This window comes from Puma concolor, chromosome B2 (genome assembly GCF_028749965.1).
Source record: "Puma concolor isolate L17-30 chromosome B2, mPumCon1.1.hap2, whole genome shotgun sequence".
In the NCBI taxonomy this organism is placed as follows: domain Eukaryota; kingdom Metazoa; phylum Chordata; class Mammalia; order Carnivora; family Felidae; genus Puma; species Puma concolor.
In genome coordinates this window covers 24641314-24663707 of record NC_141671.1, presented here as the reverse complement: position 1 = coordinate 24663707, position 22394 = coordinate 24641314, and the positions used below count along the sequence as shown (strand labels likewise).

General features: G+C 40.1%; 2 long non-coding RNA genes across 3 annotated transcripts in view; both read left to right on the top strand.

Annotated features, from left to right (window-relative positions):
- LOC147580801 (uncharacterized) overlaps positions 1-16838 on the top strand; it is a 112718-nt gene extending 95880 nt beyond the window's left edge. The window contains exons 3-4 of one of the 2 annotated variants that reach the window (XR_015251111.1): positions 3129-3174; positions 14838-16838. This is a non-coding gene — a long non-coding RNA (uncharacterized LOC147580801). The other variant, XR_015251112.1, reaches the window with a different exon arrangement.
- A 105-nt stretch (positions 16839-16943) lies between these two features.
- LOC147580800 (uncharacterized) lies at positions 16944-20767 on the top strand. The gene is made up of 3 exons (XR_015251113.1): positions 16944-17410; positions 17781-18025; positions 19489-20767. It is a non-coding gene; the product is annotated as an uncharacterized LOC147580800 (long non-coding RNA).
- Positions 20768-22394: the final 1627 nt, after the last annotated feature.

Sequence of the window (22394 nt, the reverse complement as noted above, 5' to 3'; positions counted from 1 at the left end):
ATATGCTGACTAACTTGGATGTAAATTAAAAAGTAAATAATAAAAAAAAGTAGGAAACACACACAGGAAAACAAAGAGGGAATGTGGGAAATAATTTAATTATTTACATTTTGCCTTTAAAAAAGAATCCACACTAATCCTTCTCAAACTCTTCCCAAAAGTTGAAGAGAAGGGAATACTTCCAAAATCACTTTATGAGGGCAGAATTATCCTGATACTAAAGCCAGACAAGGCCACTATAAGAAAATTACAAGCCAATATTCTTCATGTGCATACATGCAAAAATCTTCAACAAAGTATCAGCAAAATTCAACAGCACGTTAAGAGTATCATACACCACTGGGGCGCCTGGGTGGCGCAGTCGGTTAAGCGTCCGACTTCAGCCAGGTCACAATCTCGCGGTCCGTGAGTTCGAGCCCCGCGTCAGGCTCTGGGCTGATGGCTCGGAGCCTGGAGCCTGTTTCCGATTCTGTGTCTCCCTCTCTCTCTGCCCCTCCCCCGTTCATGCTCTGTCTCTCTCTGTCCCAAAAATAAATAAATAAACGTTGAAAAAAAATTAAAAAAAAAAAAGAGTATCATACACCACGATCAATTAGGACTTACTCGGGGATGCAAAGATGGTTCAATATATGTAAATTAATAATTGTGATAGAGGGGTACTGGGTGGCTCAGTTGGTTGAGTATCTGACTCTTGATATCAGCTCAGGTGTTAGTCTCAGGGTTGTGAGTTGAAGTCCCATATTGAGCTCCATGTTGGCATGGAATCTACTTAAAAATAATAAATAAATAAATACATAAATACATAAATACATAAATAAGATACATCACATAAACAGAATGGAGGATTAAAAAATCATGTGATCATCTCAATAGATGCAAAAAAAGCATTTGACAAAAATTCAACAATTTTTCATCATAAAAATTCTCAACAATGAGGTATAGAAGGAATATACATAATAAACTCCATATATGACAAGCCCACAGCCAAAATCCTGTTCTATTGTGTAAAGCTGAAAGTTTTTCCTCTGTGATGAAGAACATGACAAGAATGTCTACTTTTGTATTTATATTCAACATAGTACTGGCATCCTGGTCAGAGCAACTAGGCAAGAAAAACAAATACAGGCATACCTCAGAGGCACTGTGGGTTTGTTTCCAGACCATCACAATAAAGTGAATATTGCAATAAAGCAAGTCAAATCAATTTTTCCAGTGCAAATAAAAGTTATTTTTATTGTAGTCTATTAAGTGTACAACATCAATGAGCCTAAAAAATCCATGTACATGCCTTAATTAAAAATACTTTATTGGTAAAAAAAAATGCTGACTTTCCTCTGAGCTTTCAGTAAGTTATAATCTTTTTGCTGGTGGAGGGTCTATGCTGATGGCTAATGACTGATCAGTGTGGTGGTTGCTGGAAATGGGGCGGCTGTGGCAATTTCTTAAAATAAGACAACAATGAAGTTTGCTACATCCAAGACTCTTCATTTCATGCATGATTTCACTATAGCATGTAATGTTGTTTGATAGCCTTTTACCCACAGTACATCTTTCAGAATCGGAGTCAAGCCTATCAAACCTTGTCACTGCTTTATCAACTGAGTTTGTGTAATATTCTAAATCCTTTGTTGTCATTTCAACAGTCTTCACAGCATCATCACCAGGAGCAGATTTTATCTCAAGAAACCTCTTTCTTTGCCCATCCATAAAAGCAATTCTTCTTTCACTGAAATTTTATCATGAGATTTCAATAATTCAGTCACATCTTTAGGGTCCAGTTCTAATTCTAGTTCTCTTGCTATTTCCACTACATCTGCAGTTACTTCCTCCACCGAAGTCCTGAACCCCTCAGAATCATCCATGAGGGTTGGAATCAACTTCTTCCAAACTCCCATTAACATTGATATTTTGACTTCTTCCCCTGAATCACAAATGTTCTTAATGGCATCAAGAATGGCAAAATCCTTTCCAGAAGGTTTTCAATTTATTTTCTCCATATCTGTCAAAGGAATCACTATCTATGGGAGCTGTAGCCTTACAAAATGTATTACTTAAGTAATAAGACTTAAAAGTCAAAACTACTCTTGATCTCTGGGCTGCAGAATAGATGTTGTGTTAGCAGGCATTGAAAAAACATTAATCTCATTGTCCATTTCCGTCAGAGTTCTTGCATGACCACATGCGTGCATAATTAATGAGCAGGAATACTTTGAAAGAATTTTTTTTTCTTTTGCCTGAGCTGTAGATTTCAACAGTAGCCTTAAAGTATTCAGTAAACCATGTTGTAAATGGATGTGCTCTCATCCAAGCTTTCTTCCATTTATAGAGCACAGGTAGAGTAGACTTAGCATAATTCTTAAGGGCCCTAGAATTTTTAGAATAATAAATGAGCATTGGCTTCAGCTTCAAGTCACCAACTGCATTAGACACTAATGAGAGAATCAGCCCATCCTTTGAAGCTTTGAAGGCAGGCATTGACTTCTCTTCTCTAGCTATGAAAATCCTAGATGGCATCTTCTTCCAACAGAAGGCTATCTCATCTACATTCAAAATCTATTGTTTGATGTAGCCACCTTTATTAGTTATCATAGCTAAATCTTCTGGATAATTTGCTACAGCTTCTACATCAGCCCTTGCTGCTTCACCCTGAACTTTGGTGTTACGGAGACGGCTTCTTTCCTTACACTTCATGAACCAAACTCTGCTAGCTTCAGACTTTTCTTCTGCAGCTTCCTCACCTCTCTCAGCCTTCACAGAATTGACGAGAGTCAGGACCTTGGTCTGGATTAGGTTTTGGCTTAAAGGGATGTTGTGGCCTATTTGATCTTTTATCCAGACCACTAAAACTTTCCCTATATCCGCAATCTCTCTTTTATTATTCACTTATTCACTGGATTAGCACTTTTAATTTCCTTCAAGAACTCTTTCTTTGCATTCACAGCTTGGCTAACTGCTTAGCACAAGAGGCCCAGCTTTTGGCCTCTTTTAGTTTTCAACACTCATTCCTCACTAAGCTTAATCACTTCTAGCTTTTGATTTACAGTAACAGATGTGTGACCCTTCCTTTCACTTAAACACTTAGAGGAAGAGTCATTAATTGGCCTAATTTCAATATTGTTGTGTTTCAGGGAATAGGAAGACCTGAGAAGGAGGAGCAAGTTGGGGGAACAGCAGGTTGGTGGAGCATCAGAACACATACAACATTTATTGATTAAGTTTGCTATCTTACATGGCACCCCAAAACAATTATGGTCATAGTATCAAAGATCACTGATCATATATCATCATAAAAAATATAATAATCATGAAAAAATTTAAAATATTGTGAGAATTACCAAAATATGACATCGAGATATGAAGTGAGTAAATGGTGGAAAATGGTGGTGAAGTGGAAAATGGTGCCAATAGACCTGCTGGATCCAAGGTTACTACAAACCTTTAATTTGTAAAAAAATGCATTTTCTATGAAGTGCAATAAAGTGAAGTGCAATAAAATAAGGTCTGCCTGTAAAAGGCACCCAAATAAGAAAGAGAGAAGTAAAATTGTCTCTGCAGATGACATGATCTTATAAAAAATCCTAATGACTCCACACCCCCCCCCCCATCCTGGTAGAACTAGTAAACAAATTCACTAAAGTTGCAGGATACAAAGTTAGGATACAAAAATAATTTGCATTTCTATACAAACTACCTGAAAAAAATTAAGAAAAAAAATCTCATTTACAGTAGCATCAAAGACAATGAGACTTAGAAATAAATTTAATCAAAACCCATGAGATATTGAGGGAAAAAAGCTGAAGAAAGCACAAATAAATGAAAAGATAATTTGTGTTCTTGATTTGGAAGAGTTAATATTGTTAAAATATCCATGTTACCCAAAGCAATCTATACATTCAACACACATTTCCAAAGGCATCAAAATTCCAAAGGCATTTTCACAGAAATAGAAAAAAACAATCCTAAAATTCATGTGGAACAACAAAGGACTCTGAATAGTCAAAGCAATTTTGAGAAAGAACAGCAAAGCTGATTTCAAATGATATTACAAAGTCACAGTAATCAAAACAGTATATAGTACTGACATAAAAACAGGCATATATACTAATGGTACAGAATAGAGAACCCAGAATAAAATCCACACATATATGGTCAACTAATCTTTGACAAGGGTACCAAGAACACACAATAGGGTAAGGGTCATCTCCTCAATAAATGGTGTTGGGGCAACTGGATATCTATATGCAAAAAAATGACACTGAACCCCTATCTTACACCACTTATAAACACTCACTTGAAATGGGTTAAAGACTTAAATGTAAGACCTGAACCCATAAAATCTCTAGAAAAAAATATAGGTAAAACTCCTTGACATTGGTCTTGGCAATGATTTTTTGGGGCATGACACCAAAAGCATAGGCAACAAAAGCAAAAATAAGTGGGACTATATTAAAGTAAAAAGCTACTGAACAGCAAAGGAAACTATCAACAAAATGAAAAGGCAACCTATGGGATAAAAGAAAATATTTGCAAGCCATATATTTAATGAGAGGTAATATCCAAAATATAAAAGGAACTTATATAGCTCACTGACAAAAACCCAAACCCAAAAACCCAATGAGAAAATGGGCAGAGGATCTGAATAGACATTTCTCCAAAGGTGACATACAAATGGGCAACAGGAATATAAAAACGTGCTCCTTATCACTAATCATCAACAACATGCAAATCAAAGCTACCAAGAGATATTAGCTTGCATCTGTTAGAATGGCTATTATCAAAAAGATAAGAAATAAATGTTGATGAGGATGTGGATGACAGGAAGTCCTTGTACACTGTTGGGGAGAATACAAATTGGTATAGCCACTCTAGAAAATAGTATGGAATTTCCTCCAAAAATTAAGAATAGAACTACCCTATGATCCAGCAATCCCACTTCTGGATATGTATCTAAAGGAAATAAAACCGGTATCTTGGAAAGCTATTTGCCTTCCATGTTCATTGCAGCATTATTCACAGTAGCCAAGATAATACAAACAACTTAACTGTCCATCAATGGATGAATGGATAAAGAAAATGTGAGACACACACACACACACACACACACACACACACACACACACACATATACAATAGAATATTATTTAGCCATAAAAAAGGAAAGAAATCCTACCATTTGCAACAACACAGATAAGCCTTGAGGACATTTGCTCAATAATGAAATAAACCAGACACAGAGAGAAAAATACTGTGTGGTATCACTCATATGTAGAATTAAAAAAAATTTTTTTTTGAACTGGCAAGTGTGGGGCTATAAAGAGAGAGGACCAAGTCAGAATCTCTCGTGGTGAGGACATCTATGGTATGCACAGAGACCAGGGGTTGTCCACTATTATCTATTCTCACCTTCTTCCCAAGAAGAAGAACAGAACCCACATTTTTAGTTGGGTGCAGGATTATTTATTATTATATTATTTATTGTTTATTATTATAAAGACTGTATATCCCAGCTTCCCTTGTCACTAGGTATTGCCACATGACTACGTTTTGTCTAAGAGATTTGAGAATAGTAGTCATGTAATTGCTTCCAGAAGCCTGTCCTAATAGACATTTGGCATGTCTCTATTGTCTTATTTTTTTGTCCCATGTTCCATCCTGCTTCCTGGAAGTCTGATGTGAAAGGCTGGAGTTAAAGTAGCCTCCTTGGACCACGAGTATGGATGCCACACTCTAAGGATGAAACAGTAGAGACTACTGTTTCATGGGACCAGGTCTCTAAATGACTTTGTGAATCCACCATACCAGCCCTGAACTGCTGATCCCCAGGCTTTGACATGAAGAAGAGTTGAATTTCTATCTTATTTAAGCCACTGTCATTATGTGTCTCTGTTGCTTGCAGCCAAACCTAATTCCAACTGACACAGTGCAAGGAACAGCAAATAGGAAAGAACTAGCCAGAGAGTTTGAACAAGAGTAATTTAGTGTCATGGAAACCAAGGAAGGCAGAATTTCAGAACAGTGACCCACAGTGTGGAAGAGGATGAGGCCTGAGGACAAAGACACTATATTTGACAGCTTAAAGGTCACTGGTAGTTTTAAGTAAACACTGTCCAAGGCTAACTGCAAACCAAACCATATGAAAAGCCTCTTCATGGCATCTGCAAACACTCAGAACCTGCCAACTGACCTACATCTCGGGATCTGGAAGATGCTTATGCATTGTGAAGCGAAAAATATTTGCAGACTCACCTTATCTGCATAGACTGTATCAGTCTTCAAGAAATTAGTTAGAGACCATAGTCATTGTGAGAAAAAGCTGTCATTTAAAGGAGTGTTTCCAGCAGCGAGGGTGGAGAATGGATGAAGGGCAAGGGTCTTCTCCATGGCACCCTCTTGTCAGTTGGCTAATACTCTCTGGTCCTTTATATCTCAACCTAGAGCCCCTCCCTCAGACAGACAGTCCCCTGACTCCACTCTTGTAGGCTCTTATAGCTCCCTAAACTTTTCCTCTATATCTCTCCTTGTTTAATATCTGCCTTCCTCAATAGGACCCTGTCTGGTTTGTTCACTGCTGTGTCCTCAGGGCCTAGCTGAGCATCTGGTAAAGAACAGCTGCTCAATGGAGTGCATGACATTTCTCCTTGCAGTGCTGGCACCAAACTCTTGGTGTTTTGCTTAGTTTGTTTCTTGTGCTTGAGGAAACACTTTGTGAAATTGTTTCTTCTCTTGGCTTCTCATTGTTTTCATCCTGAGAACTGATGAAGAGAGAGGGGAACGTGGAATTCCTAGTTGATGTCTACCTATGTTAGGGATGGTTGGTATCTTACTTACTTTCCTATTCCCTCACTGAAGGCACCAGGGAGCCATTTAGTATACAAAGACTATGTGGTACCCAAGGGTGTCTCAGAAGCTGAAGGAGTGAAGGAGGCTTCTGAAGTTCCCCCCAGAGTACCTTCCAGGGTGGAGTCATGCTATAAAGTACTCTAGGTCAGTGCCTATTAGAACATTACTTCAGATCCAGAGAAAGAGAGGTATTCCAATTCCTCACATTCTGGCCTTTACCTCCCCTCAAGCCCTATCTTCTTATCCCCTCTGTCCCCAATGTTACCCATTCTCAAGACTCATATTAAATGCCACCCTCTCTGGGGATCCTTCCCTGGTCACCCAGTCCAGGCACATATCTTTGTCCCCCGAGCTCCAACAACACCTGCTATCTGATGTTCCTTTGAAAATTAGCACATTCTGTCTAGTGGTGTTCGCCTGATTTTCAGGTGGGTATTCAGCTTCCTGAAAGGGTGCTGCCTTGAACTTCTGCATAGCCCGTGAGTATAGCTTTATACAATATAGATATCAGGAAATAGCTACTGGTTGACTGACCATTTCTCAGCTCTGCTCTTCATTTGCTGAAGCGAAGAAAACACACATGCATGACAACAGCAAACCTTGCCTGCCCCTGTTTCATGGCTTCTCATCTTGGACTGTCAGACATACTACAAGTTGCAGGGACCTTAATTTATTTTTCTATTTCAAAAAAAAATCACCCACAACCTCCTGTGGCTAGTAACTTCTAAACCATAGTAGCTGATTATAAGTAAGATGTATGTAATTGTTTATCAGCAAGCTTTAAATAAACACATAAATTTCAGTGTCTCTTCTTATTGGATTTTCTGACATGTTGGAATTGATCTGAGATCTCATTGAAATGTAAACTATAAACTAGCATCTGAGGCTCTTAAATCAGAGGCGGGAATAGAGATAATAGAGTGGTTAGCACCTTTGAGAAGCATATCTATTTGGTAGAATGGTTAGCTGGTTATATTTTGTCAGCCAAAAAAAAAAAAAATGACAGCTTCATTTGCATAGGACTGCAGTGATTGATTCTCATCCCAGCTGCTCTTCCTTTGTCTCCTCTCCAAAGTAGAGGCTTTGGGCTGAGAACAGTGGGGATAGGCCACAGTCAGAAGTAACCTCTTCTTGTGACATAACTAAGATTCTCATCATCAAACGCTCCTTTTGGAACCATTCCTCATAATGACTGTATTAGGATTCCCCGGAGAAACAGAACAAAGAGAGAAGATTTGTGGTAAGAATCAGCTCACATGACTATGGGGGCTGAGAAGTCCCACAGTCTGCTGTTTGCAAGGTGGACTGCCAGGAAAACCCATGGTATTAGTCCAAGTCCAAAGTGCTGAGAACTGATGGTATAACTCCCAGTCCTGGGGCAAAGTCCTGAGAACCACAGGCCTGTTGGTGTAAGTTCCTATGTCCAAAGGCCCAGAAGCTCCAATGTCCATGGATAGAAGATGAACATCCCATCCCAAGAATAAGGAGTGAATTTACCCTTCCTTTGCCTTGTTGTTCCATTGGGGCCCCCAGCGGATTGGAACATGCCTACCCACATTGGTAAGGATGGATCTCTTAGTCCTTGATTTAAATGCTTCCAGAAACACCCTTCCAGAGACACCTAGAAATACTACCTTATCAGCTATCTGGGCATCCCTTAGCTCAGTCAAGTTGATACATAAAATTAACCATCACAGTGACAATCCCAATATCTCATTTTAATTGCATTAGGGCTCATTTTAAGCAACTTCGCCAAGTCAGAAACATGACCCTTTATGTAAAACCCCAAGTTATTCAGAGGTTGGACAGATGCACATTTAATGATGGCAGAGGTAACACAGGCACAGGTGGCTATAATGAAGGTCTTGTGACACACCTCACAATGATGTCAGTGCACTAACTTGCATTAGCACACTAGCCATGATTCCTCAAGTAGTGTCTAAAAGGCAGCCCTCTTCTCTCTAGGTTGCAAGCTTGAACTTGGACTGTGCTAAACCTCTTCCATATTTTAAGCTGTTACATTTGTTTTAAGGGATTATGTTTGCTATGATGGATTATGGGTTGATAATCTCATACTGTTATTGAAAGCTTTCTTGCTGAACCAAGTTGAGTCAGAAATTACTGATGATTTTTTAGGGACAGATATTAGAACCAGTCTAAACCACAATCTTGCAGGACAAATTGCCCAGATTAAAAGAAAAGGAAATAACTCCCTTCTGACAGGAAAAATAATCCTAACACAGAAATCACTGTATTTCCTGATAGCACATATCCAAATAGATAGTGAATTTGTGTTTCCCCTTTTTATCTGCATATAGAAAAATAAGAATTTCAAAAGCACTTGGTTGTCAAAGAGATGATGGAAAATCCTGAGAAGGCAACCCAATGCCCTTTACTTAGAAAAACTCGGGAGACCTTGCTTGTTAAAAAAAGTTCCAAGACTGACAGAAAGCTGTTTACAAGGGTTTTTGCCATGGAAAGTCCCAAACAGGTCCAAAATGAAGAAAAATTTGACATGATTTAAATAGTTGCATCCTCCTCACATCAACAAGAGATAAATTAAGCCACAATTGATAGTGGTTAACTGTTTTCTTTTTCTTTTTTTAAGGTGTACAACGTGATGATTTGTATGTATATGTTGTGAAACAATTACCTTAATCAAGTTAATGAACACATCCATCACTTCACATAGTCACCTTTTTTGGGTAGTGAGAACACTTATGGTCTACTCTCTTAGCAAATTTCAAGTATAATGTACAGTATTGTTAACTGTAGTCACCCTGTGGTACATTAGATCCACAGAAGTTATTCATCTTGTAACGAAAAGTTCATACTCTTTGACCTACGTCTCTCATTTCCCCCACCGTCCCAGCCCTTGCCAACCACTATTCTACTCTGTTTCTATGAGTTCAGCTTTTTTCTTTTTGATTCCACAAATGTCAGTGATGCCGTATAGCATTTGTCTTTCTGTGTCTGGCTTATTTTACTTACAGGGGTAAGGAAGAAAATACAGTCTCAAGGGAGTAATAGGTTGAATAAAAATGTAAGGTTTTCTTTCCCTAGATGAGTGGACTTAAAATTCTTTTGATTGCTTGCCCCCAGGGTGGGGGGTTGAGAAACCAGGTACCTGCTCTAACATCTCTAAGTTAACACTTAAAAATTTTCCTTCAATTCAGGTAGTAGCAAAGAATGTAATTTCTAGTATATTATAAATATTTATATTTTCAAATAAAATGGTTACATGTCTGACTTAAATGTGTCCCATCTAAATGCCACACTGCCACCAGCATAGCTGTTCTCTAACAAAGGGTTTTTTCAACATTCCTTTTATTCCTTTTCATATTTTTATCCCACTCTCCTTAAAGAATTTTATTCCATTGTAGATTCTTGTGTTTGAAAGTCTTTTATTGCTGACCTTATCATAGTTACCCATAACAAAGTATTTACACAAACTGAAATAAGATGTTAAAATATTTCCTGTGAATGTGAAGCTGGGAAAAGTCACCCTTTTTCCTGGATTACACTAGTGCACCATTGGTTGAACCACATGCACCCCCATGCCTTTCCTGGGTAATGTGCAGGGAAGGACACCTGTCAGCAATGAGGTGGAAATAAGAGCTGGTGTGATCAGGGCCATTCATTCTGAAGGAGACATATTTAGAAAGGAGTACTATGGTAGGTGGATTAGTCCTACTTTTCTATAACATCGTGCAACCATACCTTCACCCTGGCCTCCTGGTGGCTGGAGTATGCTTCCCACTCATGGCCTCCAGCATGGTTTACTGACTTGCTTCAGTGGTTAAATGTGAGCAAAAGCTTGAAAAGTGCTTGTGCAGTTTGGTTTGGGTTCTAGTGCTTCTGCAGTTGCAGTGAGAAGACAATGCTCCGGGTAGCTGCTGCCCTCCACTGGGCCCCAAATAAGATATGGAATTAAGCTGATGCAGCCAGGGCCCATCACTTAATGGTAGGGCCCACTGCAAAATGAAAATGTGGGGCATCAGGATTCAATCCCTCTTTCTCCTGGCTTACCACCTCCATCCATGGTGGATGGCAACACCCAATGGGTAGAAATCTCCATGCAGGGGTGCACTTGGTACCTGGATTGGGAGTGAACAAGAAATCCCTGCCCATTGCCCACCAAATGTGCCATGACACTGCCAGTGTGAATAGCCACCACGTTGTCCCACCTTAAGACACTGCAGAACATGTGCCTGAATGGTCCTCCCTGTGGTCATGTTCAGAACCCCATGGGGACAGAGGGCAGCAGTGGTCACTGGGCATGCATGGAGAGCTGATGGCTGAGTACCTATCCAGGAGGGCGGGGAGATAGGAGAAGGCAGCACCATGTGCCAATTGAGGCTTAAAGCCCCTGGAGCATGCAGCAAGTATTGTACTGAATACCTTCAGACTTCACTCACAAAACATGAATGTCTTGGGTCCATCCCAGAGTATTAAAGCACAAGTGTAAAGTCCTATTAAGTGTAGGGCTCTGTAAAATTGCATTGATCACACAACCTGGAGCCAGCCCTAGCCCAACAAACTGCAGACCTGCAGCCTGAATAGGGGCATCCCACCTGACCCACAGCTGCCCTAAGGATGGACGATTGTTGTTTTGAGTCACATTGTGTTGGGGTGGTTTGTTCTGCAGCATCATTGTGGCAATGGCTGAATGACACAAGTTCTCATGGAAATTCAGGTTCTAAAATTTAGTTTCACTAAAACCACCCATGCTTATTTGCCCCTTGGGAAGTCTCCGCGTGCTCGTAAGGATACAGGTTGTCCAATTTGAGGTCTTTGGCCCAGAGATCAAAGGTTGGGTGGAGTGTGAGAGAGTGTGTGAGACAGCTAAAAAGGAAGAGGGTTGTGGTCAGCAAGTGGGATTCTGCAGCTGGTGAGGTCAGGGGAAGAGCAAGTCGGGGGATGGCCTTGCTGGAGGACGGAGGCCATGACCTGAGGAGGTAGGGTGCAGAGATGCTGTGGAGCCAGTGGTGCTGTGGGTCCCAGTGGACTCTATGTCACCCATTAGCGGCAGTGTCACTGAGTGGTGATGCACATGGGCTTGTAGTCAGACAGGCAACCTGCATCTGCTAGTCCCTCCCTTTGCACTTACCTGTGTAACAGCAGGCATTCACTTATCTCCTTAGGGCTTTCCTTTCCTTATCTGTCCTGTGCTACAGTGTAATTCTATGAATTTCACACATAATCCATGAAAAGTCTTCAGCACAATACCTAGCACTTTGTAGGCACTCAGGAAATGTTAGCTGTTTATTATTTTGCAAGATGATGGGAGTTAGGTAACCTGTATTAGTCTCCTGTGGTTGTTGCAAAAAATTAGCACAAACTGGGTGGCTTGAAACAACAGAAATGTGTTCTTTCACAGTTCTGGAGGCTGGAGGTCCACAGTTAAGTTGTCAGGGCTGTGCTTCCTCCACATGCTTGAGGGGAGATCCTTGCTTCTTCCTCCCTCTGGTGGCTGCAGAATTCCTTCCTTTACTTGGGGCTCCTCTCTCTAGTCTCTGCCTCCTTTGTCACATTCCCTCCTCCTCTTCCATCTTTCCATCTCTCTGTGTGCTTCTGATGACGACCCTTGTTATTAGATTTCAGGCCCACCTGGATAATCCAGGATGCTCTCCTCCTCTCAAGATCCTTAACTTCATTACATCTGAGAAAAAACCCTTTTCCCAAAGAAGTTCATATCCACAGGTTCCAAGGATTAGGATACAGACATACCTTTATGGGGGGACATCATGCAGCACATGACAGTGCCCTTGTCTCTAATGAAAGTGTTGGCAGCACTAGCTGGCAAGAAAAGGCAGAGAGTGGCAATTCTCCCCTTCCCAGATATACAGGGTATAGATAGATAGTCTACATCTTCAGGCATAGGGCTTCATGGGAGGCACTGCTCATGGAAAACATTAGGCTTCACCAGGGTCAGAAGGAGGGGTATGTAACCGAAGTAGTAACCCTCAAATATAGCAGATTCCTGATGTAACACAGTGTATGCCATGTTTAGAAGATGGACTAGTGCAGGGGAGCAGAAGAGACTCAGGAAGATGGAATGAGAAAATGCCAGGGAATGAGTATTAAGGCTGGCAGGCTAGAAGGACGTCAAGGCCAAAGCTGGTGAAACAACTGCTGATACTCACCCCCCACCATCCTTAGCAGAGCCCCCTCCCACCTTCCATTTACCCCACCACTCAGACCCCTCACCCTGAGCTCTACAAACAAAAGCTCTGTATGCCTTTGAGTCACCATAGGCAGTGGGGTTGGCTTGCTTTGGTGTGTAGAGAGTGAGTGGTTGAACTTCTACCAATTTTATGTTTTCATCTGGAATATCACTATGCAATCCTTACAGTAAGATAATGGTTTTCTTTTCATAATAGATACCATATCCGTATCAATGTAGTTCTTGCCACTCTTTATCCCATGGGAAGCATTGTACTAATGAAAGGTTTCAAATCAACCCTGAAGGGAATGATTAAGGTTTACAGATCATTGTGCTCTCAGTCGGGATAAGTTATCACATATTATCTGCATATATAAAGGCCACCCTAGGAATACTCCGGCTTCTCCCTTTTTGAATTAATATTTGGAGGGGGGGAATAATTAAATTCATCTAGAAAGAGTGATCTGGAAAGCCTATAGTTGGCTTTAAGTTCTGAAGAGAAATTATGAAATGTAGGTAGGTCAAGAGAGTGGAGAGGAGATTTGGTGAAAGAAAAGCAGTGTATAAAATTAATTTTTAACTTTTTGGGGGGAGGGTGTCATTGACTTCTTTGAGGACCTGTTGGAAACTATGGATTCTTTCCCTAGACAGACTCACATACGCGTATACATACAAAATCCCACATGCAGTACTCAGTTGCTGAAAGCCCAACCACGGGGCTCTAGGGATGGATCCCTGGGGCCCAGTTAAGGCCATCTGGAGCATAATAGGCTCTACGAGTAACAGAAACACCAGCTCCACTGGAAGTGATAGTTAACATGGGAGAAGAGAAGAGGTTGGAAAACTAGGTAGGGAATCTCGCTCAAATGGCAAGATTCAGGAAACATAACTGCATTCTGGGGTGGGCATGTTAAATATTTTGGACAGGATGCACACCAAAAATCAGGGATCCCAGGTGGTAGACCAGTCAACTTCTTGGCTTTAATGGCCTCATGGGTAAAATGGGAATGTTCTCAGGGTCAGCATGAAAACAAAGCGAGATAATATAGTGAAAGTGTTTTGTAAACCTTTTAGTTTACAAAGTATCAAATGGAGGTTCAGGAAGATTAACCTGGTTGTGACCTGATGGGTATATGCCTTCATAGTCCTCAATGAGGGATCAGGAAACATGTAGTGTGGCTTCAGACTATTAGTCGGGGCAATACAATGAGAACTTCATGGACATATTACAAAGTAAACCAGGTGGAATGAATTTACCATTTTTGAAATAAGGGGTAATATGCCAAGTAGATTATCACTTTTTAGTGTGAATGCAAAGGTCTTGAGTGAGATCAGGAAGAAGATAAGAAATGTTAATCCTGAAAGCCCCTGAATTTTTCCAGAGGTCTTCCTTCCAAAACCAGATGGTACATGAATTAGATTTTCTGTGAATTATAGAATATTAAATTTTATAACCAAACCAAATTGATGTCTTATGCCTGGAACCAGTGAACTATTGAATCTATTGGGAACAGCTTAGATTATCTTAACTATTGATTCATGAAAAAGGTTTTGGCAAATGGTCTCAGACAAGGAATCAAGCCAGAAACAGCATTTGTCATACCAGATGGGTTGACTCACCCTTTGGACTGAAAAATTCACCTGTCTTTTTGTGCGAACTGCCTGTTGGTCTATTAGTTGGAGCAGAGATATTTGTTATATCATATATCAATGGGTGAGTCTTGATTATTCAATGTATATGAATTTCTGGGATGCTTCAGTTTGGTGCTAAATGTTATCAATAAAGCTGGTCTTTAAGAGAAACAATAAAAACCCATTTGGACGTCCAAAGGTCAGCTCTTTGGAAGAAGTGATGGAAAATTGGTCCATAGCCACTTTGTGAGAAAGAAGTCACATTAGAGATTGAGAGTCGACTACCACATGGAAGAGACAAGTGAGATCATCTACACTACAAGATAGTAAATAAGACAGTGTCCCTTCTCTCGGGGCCACAGTGGGACCTTCGTGTCTTTATGCCAAAAGGTAACTCCCTAAAAAGTCATTTGGATTCAAAGTTGTAAAGATTACTCTTCCTTCAACTTTCCCCTGGTTGTCCGATGTTCATCATTTAAAGTTCAGCCCCAATGTCACCTCCTACCTGGGTAGCTCCCTACCTTCCCCACCCCCGTCCTGCCACCTGGACGCTGTGTCATATTACTAACTCCCATTACTTGTTTAGGATATGCCTTCCTCTCATAAAGGATCTTGTCTGTCTTGCTCCCTAGCACACAACTGACCCATATTTGTCAAATAGATGAATTTGTGAAGCTTTTGGAACCTTGAAAGAAACCCTGATTTGCTTACCAGTTCTTAGAGTCCCGGTCCTTTTGTATTACATATTCTGACAAGTCTGTTGGGTTCTATACCTGTAAGATATCTCCCTGTTTCTGCTGCTGCTGCTGCTGCTGCTGCCCTAAATTCAGAATTTCCTTATGTCTGGACCACTGCAATGACCTCTGAAGGGTTCTGCCTGCCTTTGCTCTCTCCATCCACTCCAGCTCACTCTGTAAACCCTGTGCTGGATCAATTTTTGATTTCCTATTTGAAAAATTAAGCCATCAGTCTGACTTTCATGTACCCCCCAAATCTGCCCTGTTTCCCATCTTTTTCTTTTTGTACCCTTTGACTCAGTTAAGTCAAAATACTCCTCTGTTTCCACACACAGCCTGGATCTTCCTGCCTCTGAGTCTCGGCTCAGGTTGTTCTGTTTACTTGCCCAAATATTAGCCAAATTTAAGACCGAACTCAAGCTCCTCCAAGGAACTCTCCCAGATTTCACTAACCTGAAAGTGACCTTGCTCCTTTCAACTTTTCTAACACTGTATTTGTTCCTCTTTTAAAGTATGCAGCACTTTATATAAATGCCTGGCCTTCTCCACTAGACCATGAAGTAGTCAGGGGTAGGACTACATCTTATCTCTAGTGCACTAAGCACAGAACATCCCACATAGGAGCTACTCTACAAGCGTCACAGAACGCGGGACCATGTCTGCATTCTTGTTTGGGTTCAGTTTTATTTTAAGCACAGGAAAATGCAAAACATCCTGGAATATATTACTTACAATTATTGCCAAGGGGAAGAAATCTGTCTCCTATATGAAGAGCTGCCTGGCCATAGACTGTGGTTGGGATAGTAAAAACAATCACATAGAACTTTACAGTTTGCAACAGGCTCCGCTTCATTTGATCCCACAAGCTCGTGAGGTGAGTTGGTGTATTATAGGTGTTCCGGTTCATAGCTAAGGAACTGGAGACTCTGGCAGGAGAAATTACATGAGGTGCAAGAACCAGTAGGTGGTGGGGCTAGAACTCAGGTCTTGTGATTTCTCACCCTTGTCCACTGCTGTCCTCCAGCCCTCGTCATGAGGTGGGTGGAGACTTTGATAAATTCTTGCTGCATTTTAGACAGATGGCCCCTGAAACTCCAGTATTTCTAGATAGGCATTCATCCTGGGCAAGAAAGAAGGTAAATGAGTTAAGCTTTCAATTCCAGATGCTGGAATAAAGAACAGTTTAAAAAAGTGTTAGAGTTTGAGTAGAATGTGATTGAGACATTTTATAAGTTAAGCGGAAAAGATGCTTACCTGTGAACTAGAAGCTGGTCAAGCATAGGTATCTTTGTGCTGGACTCCCTGTGTTTCCTAGAATATAAAAAGTAGCAAGTGGTAAGAGGAAGTGTTCAGCATCAGACCTACAGAAGCCTGGGCTCAAGCCCCAGCCCTACCACTTCTGACTGGCTGGCTTTGACAAAATGGCTGTCTGAACCTACCTCTCCTTGTCTGTAAATGAAACAGTCATCCATCATCCCATTCAGTTCTCCCCACATGCTGAAAGTAGGTATTTTACTTACTGTTTGTTTGTTTGTTACTATTGTTTTTACTCCTTTCTCATTCTATACATAAGGAAATGCCGAAGCAAGAAGATGAACCACAGTACACATATTCACTAACCCATGTGCCCGCTTCCATCTATAGAACCTGGGATCCAAGGGAGACCCATCCCAGCAGGGTTCATGTGAAGGTTAGATAAGAAAATGTGTTTGAAGTGTCAAGATGATATTAATTAGATCCCTTCTCATGTTTTAAAATAAATGGTTGTGAATATCTCCAGGTATCTGTATTTCTTTAAATCATGTTTGAATTATAAGCCCTTTGTGTAATGATAATGATTAGTCAATCAAGCTTATGTTTATACTCAGCTTTCTTTTTTTTTTTTTCATGGGGTGGGGGGAAAACTCATCTTCAGAACCTGAGGCAGAGCCAAGCACCGCCCCCACCAGCCACAGCGGAGTAGTGGCTGAGAAAAGCCCTAGGAAGCAGGGAAGAGCCTTTGAAGTTCTGCTTTTGCAAAACAAACCTATAAAAGGTGGCGTATATCAAAAGCACAGTAATGAATTGCCTTGAAACTGGTGTCTGCTTTGCTTTAGTGTTTTGCTTTTTTTTTTTTTTTTAAGATATCAGTGCCTGTCTTTTTCTTGTTTTCTTTTTGTTTTTTAAGTTTTATTTTAATTCCAGTTAGTTAACATACAATGTTACATTAGTTTCAGGTGTACAATATAGCTATTCCACAATGCCACACATCAGCTTCATGTGAATGTTTAATGGGGAGTTACAGAAGTTAATTAAGGGAAGAAAATATTGTACAGGAATTGTTGATGGGTCTAGAAAGGCTTAAAACTGTGTTTAACATAAATGTTTTCATCAGACTTTCTTACCCTCCCTAACGATCATTCTAGCATCCAGGGACTAGAGAACATTCCAGAGGGGACCTGGAAGAGGGCAGAACTACAAGATGAACAGGACCAAGACTGATTCCAAATCTTTGCTCTAGTTCGCATTAGCTGTGCAATCTTCAACCAATGCCCATACACTCTTGCAACCCTGTGGCAGAGATTGTGTTTCTCAAACCATTTCATTTTCTCTGGGCAAACAGAAGTCAGCAGTGGTCCTGGGACTGATTCTGGCCAATGGGATGTACATGGTACATGCAAGGCTGTGTTAAAATTCTTCGTTTTGCCACCTGGAATTCTCCCCCACCCCCAAATAATTGTTTTTCTAACACAAAAACTATGACATACTTACTGTGGAAAATTTGAAAAGAAAATTTAGAATGAAAATATCCACCGCCTAAAATGATCACTATTAATATCATGGCATATTTCTTAAGGTAAGCGTATTCTTACCATAGTTGAGAACACAATGCCCATACGATTCTCTATCCATTATTTTTTTCTGCTTGCCATGATCATAAGCATTTCTTTACGTCACTAAAAATTATTTATTAGGCCTTATTTTCAGGAGTTCCATAATATTCCATTATAAGGATGTACCATAATTTCTCTAACCAATTCCTTATTGTTTGATAGTTAGATCATTTCCAGTTTTTCAGTTGTACAACATGCTGCAATGGCTGTTCTGTAAATTTTGGATTGCTTCCTTTGCAGTCTGAATTCTTCAAGGGGATTCAGGTTTTAGACTTGGGTAATATGTGGAAAACCATTACTGTATCAGAAACAACATGATTTCTGAAATGTAACAGCATTAGGAGGTCAACTGTGGGAACTGGGCTGTAGAGGCCTTGGAGAAGGTGGTTGAGATTCTTGAAAAAGACTGAAGGAAATTCTTTCCTGCACCAGCTCTAAGGAGAGGGGCACAGCTGTCTGAGCATAAGAGACAATGGAGGGTCCTCCCTCCAGTTTTCTTTGAGGGTCAGGCAAGCCCTTTCTTGGTAGAGTCTAGCCTCATGTTTCATGAGCTGGTGGCAATTCTGCCTCACCATACTTCTTGAGGTTTATCCCTTTTCACTCGTTTATTTTTTTTGACCCACACCTGCGTTTTTTTTGACCCACACCTGCGTTTTTTTTAATTGAGCTATAATTAACATGCCCTAACATTCACTCTTTTAAAGTATATAATTCAATGGTTTTAATATAATCACAAGGTTGTGCAACAATCACCATTATCTAACTCCAGAACATTCTCATCACCCCAAAAAGAAATGCATACCAATCAGCAGCTCTTCTCTTACTGTCCAAACCCTTAACTCCTCACAACAACTAATTGACTTTCCTGTCTCTATGGATTTGCTTATTCTAAACTTCATAGACATGGAGTCTATAATAGGTGGCCTTTTATGTCTGGCTTCTTTCACTTAGCACAGTGTTTTCAAGGATCATCCATGTTGTAACGTGTATCCATACTTGAATTTTTAAGGCTAAACAATATTCCATTTTATAGATACACCAGATTTGTTTATCCACTCAACAGTTCATGGACATGTGGGTTGTTTCCTTGTTTGCGCTATTATGAATAAGGCTGCTATGAACATTTAATTCTAACTTAACTTGTGTACAAGTTATTATGTTATTATGTGGATACATAGTTTCAATTCTCATATACCTAGGACTGGAATTCCTGTTTAACTCCCTTTTTAACTTATTGCAGAACTGCCAAACTATTTCTGAAAAGGAACGCACATTTCTCATGCCCTCCACAATGTATAAGAGTTCCAATGTCTCTGAAGAAAAATGAACCTGGACCACTTTCTTACACCATACACAAAAATAAACTCAAAATAGATGAAAGACCTAAACGTAAGACAGGAAGCCATCAAAATCCTTGAGGAGAAAGCAGGCAAAAGCCTCTTTGACCTTGGCCACAGCAACTGCTTACTCAACACGTCTCCAGACGCAAGGAAAACAGAAGTAAAAATGAACTATTGGGACCTCATCAAGATAAAAAGCTCCCGTACAGAGAAGGAAACAATCAGTAAAACTAAAAGGCAACCAATGGAATGGGAGAAGATATTTGCAAGTGACATATCAGATAAAGGGTTAGTTTCCAAAATCTATAAAGAACTTATCAAACTCAACACCCAAAGAACAAATAATCCAGTGAAGAAATGGGCAAAAGACATGAATAGACACTTCTCCAAAGAAGACATCCAGATGGCCAGCTGACACATGAAAAAATGCTCAACATCATTCATCATCTGGTGAATAAAAGTCAAAACCACAATGAGATACCACCTCACACCTGTCAGAATGGCTAACATTAACAACTCAGGCAACAACAGATGTCCACAAGGATGTGGAGAAAGAGGATCTTTTTTGCACTGCTGGTAGGAATGTAAGCTGGTATAGCCACTCTGGAAAACAGTATGGAGGTTCCGCAAAAAATTAAAAATAGAACTACCCTATGAGGTAGCATTTGCCTAGTAGGTATTTATCCAAGGGATACAGCTATGCTGTTTATACAGGCACATGCACCCCAATGTTTATAGCAACACTGTCAACAATAGCCAAAGTACGGGAAGAGCCTAAATGTCCATCGATGGATGAATGGATATAGAAGAAATAAAGAAGATACACAGTGGAGTATTACTGGGCAATCAAAAAGAATGAAATCTTGCCATTTGCAACTATGTGGATGGAACTAGAGGGCAATATGCTAAGCGAAGTTAGAGAAAGACAAATATCATATGACTTCACTCATATGAAGACTTTAAGATACAAAACAGATGAACATAAGGGAAGGGAAGCAAAAATAATATAAAAACAGGGAGGGGGACAAAACAGAAGAGACTCATAAATATGGAGAACAAACTGAGGGTTGCTGGAGGGGTTGTGGGAGGGGGAGGGCTAAATGGGTAAGGGGGCATTAAGGAATCTACTCCTGAAATCATTGTTGCACCATATGCTAACTAACTTGGATGTAAATTTAAAAAAAAAATTAAATAAAAATTAAAAAAAAAAGAGTTCCAATGTCTCCATGTCCTCACCAACACTTATTATTTGTCCATCTTTTTCATTCTAACCATCCTTTTTTTTTTTTTTTTTAATTTTTTTTTTCAACGTTTATTTATTTTTGGGACAGAGAGAGACAGAGCATGAACGGGGGAGGGGCAGAGAGAGAGGGAGACACAGAATCGGAAACAGGCTCCAGGCTCTGAGCCATCAGCCCAGAGCCTGATGCGGGGCTCAAACTCACGGACCGCGAGATCCTGACCTGGCTGAAGTCGGACGCTTAACCGACTGCGCCACCCAGGCGCCCCAACATTCTAACCATCCTAATAGGTGTGAAGTGGTATCTCACTGTGGCTTTTTTTTAATGATTTTTAATGATTAGTGATGATAAACATTCCTTTATCTGCTTATTGGCTATTAGTACATCTTCTTTAGAGAAATGTGTATTCAAGTCCTTTGCCGTTTTAATATTCAGTTATTTATCCTTTTATTATATTCTGGATATAGATATTTATATATAATATATCATATTTGCAAATTGTTTTTCTTATTGTATGGGCTGTCTTTTTCACTTTCTTGGTGGTGTTCTTTGAAACACAAACATTTTTACTTTCAACGATGTTTGATTTATCTATTTTTTCTTTTGTTGGGCTTCTGGTGTCATGTCTAACCCAAGGTCACAGAGATTTATTCCTGTTTTCTTCTAAGAGTTTCATAGTTTTAGCGCTTTCATTTAAGTTTCTGATTCATTTTTAGTTACTTTTGTATATGGTGTAAGGTTTGGATCTAATTTCTTTCTCTCTTTTTTTTCATTTTCTCTTTCTTTCTTTCTTTCTTTCTTTCTTTCTTTCTTTCTTTCACTGCCTATGTGGACAGGCAGTTATCCTGACACCATTTGTTGAAAAGATCATTCTTTCCCACTAGATTGTCTTGGCACCCTTGTTGAAAATCAATGATCTATAAATATATGAGTTTATTTGTGGACTTTCAATATATGTCTATCTTCATGCCAGTACCACATTGTCTTGATTAGTGTAGGTTTGTCATAGGTTTTGAAATTGGAAAGTCTGTGTCTTCTACCTTTTATCTTTTTCAAGATTGTTTTTGGCTACTTTGGGTCCCTTGCATTTCTTTTTTTTTTTTTTAATTGTTTTTGATATTTATTTACTTTTGAGAGAGATAGAGAGACAGAGCTTAAGCAGGGGAAGGGCAGAGAGAGAGGGAGACACAGAATCCAAAGCAGGCTCCAGGCTCTGAGCTGTTAGCACAGAGCCCAACGTGGGGCTCGAACCCACAGACCATGAGATCATGACCTGAGCCTAAGTTGGACACTCAACCGACTGAGCCACCCAGGCACCCCAGGTCCTTTGCATTTCTTTTTTTTTTTTTTTTTAATTTTTTTTTCAACGTTTTTATTTATTTATGGGACAGACAGAGACAGAGCATGAACGGGGGAGGGGCAGAGAGAGAGGGAGACACAGAATTGGAAACAGGCTCCAGGCTCCGAGCCATCAGCCCAGAGCCTGACGCGGGGCTCGAACTCACGGACCGTGAGATCGTGACCTGGCTGAAGTCGGACGCTTAACCGACTGCGCCACCCAGGCG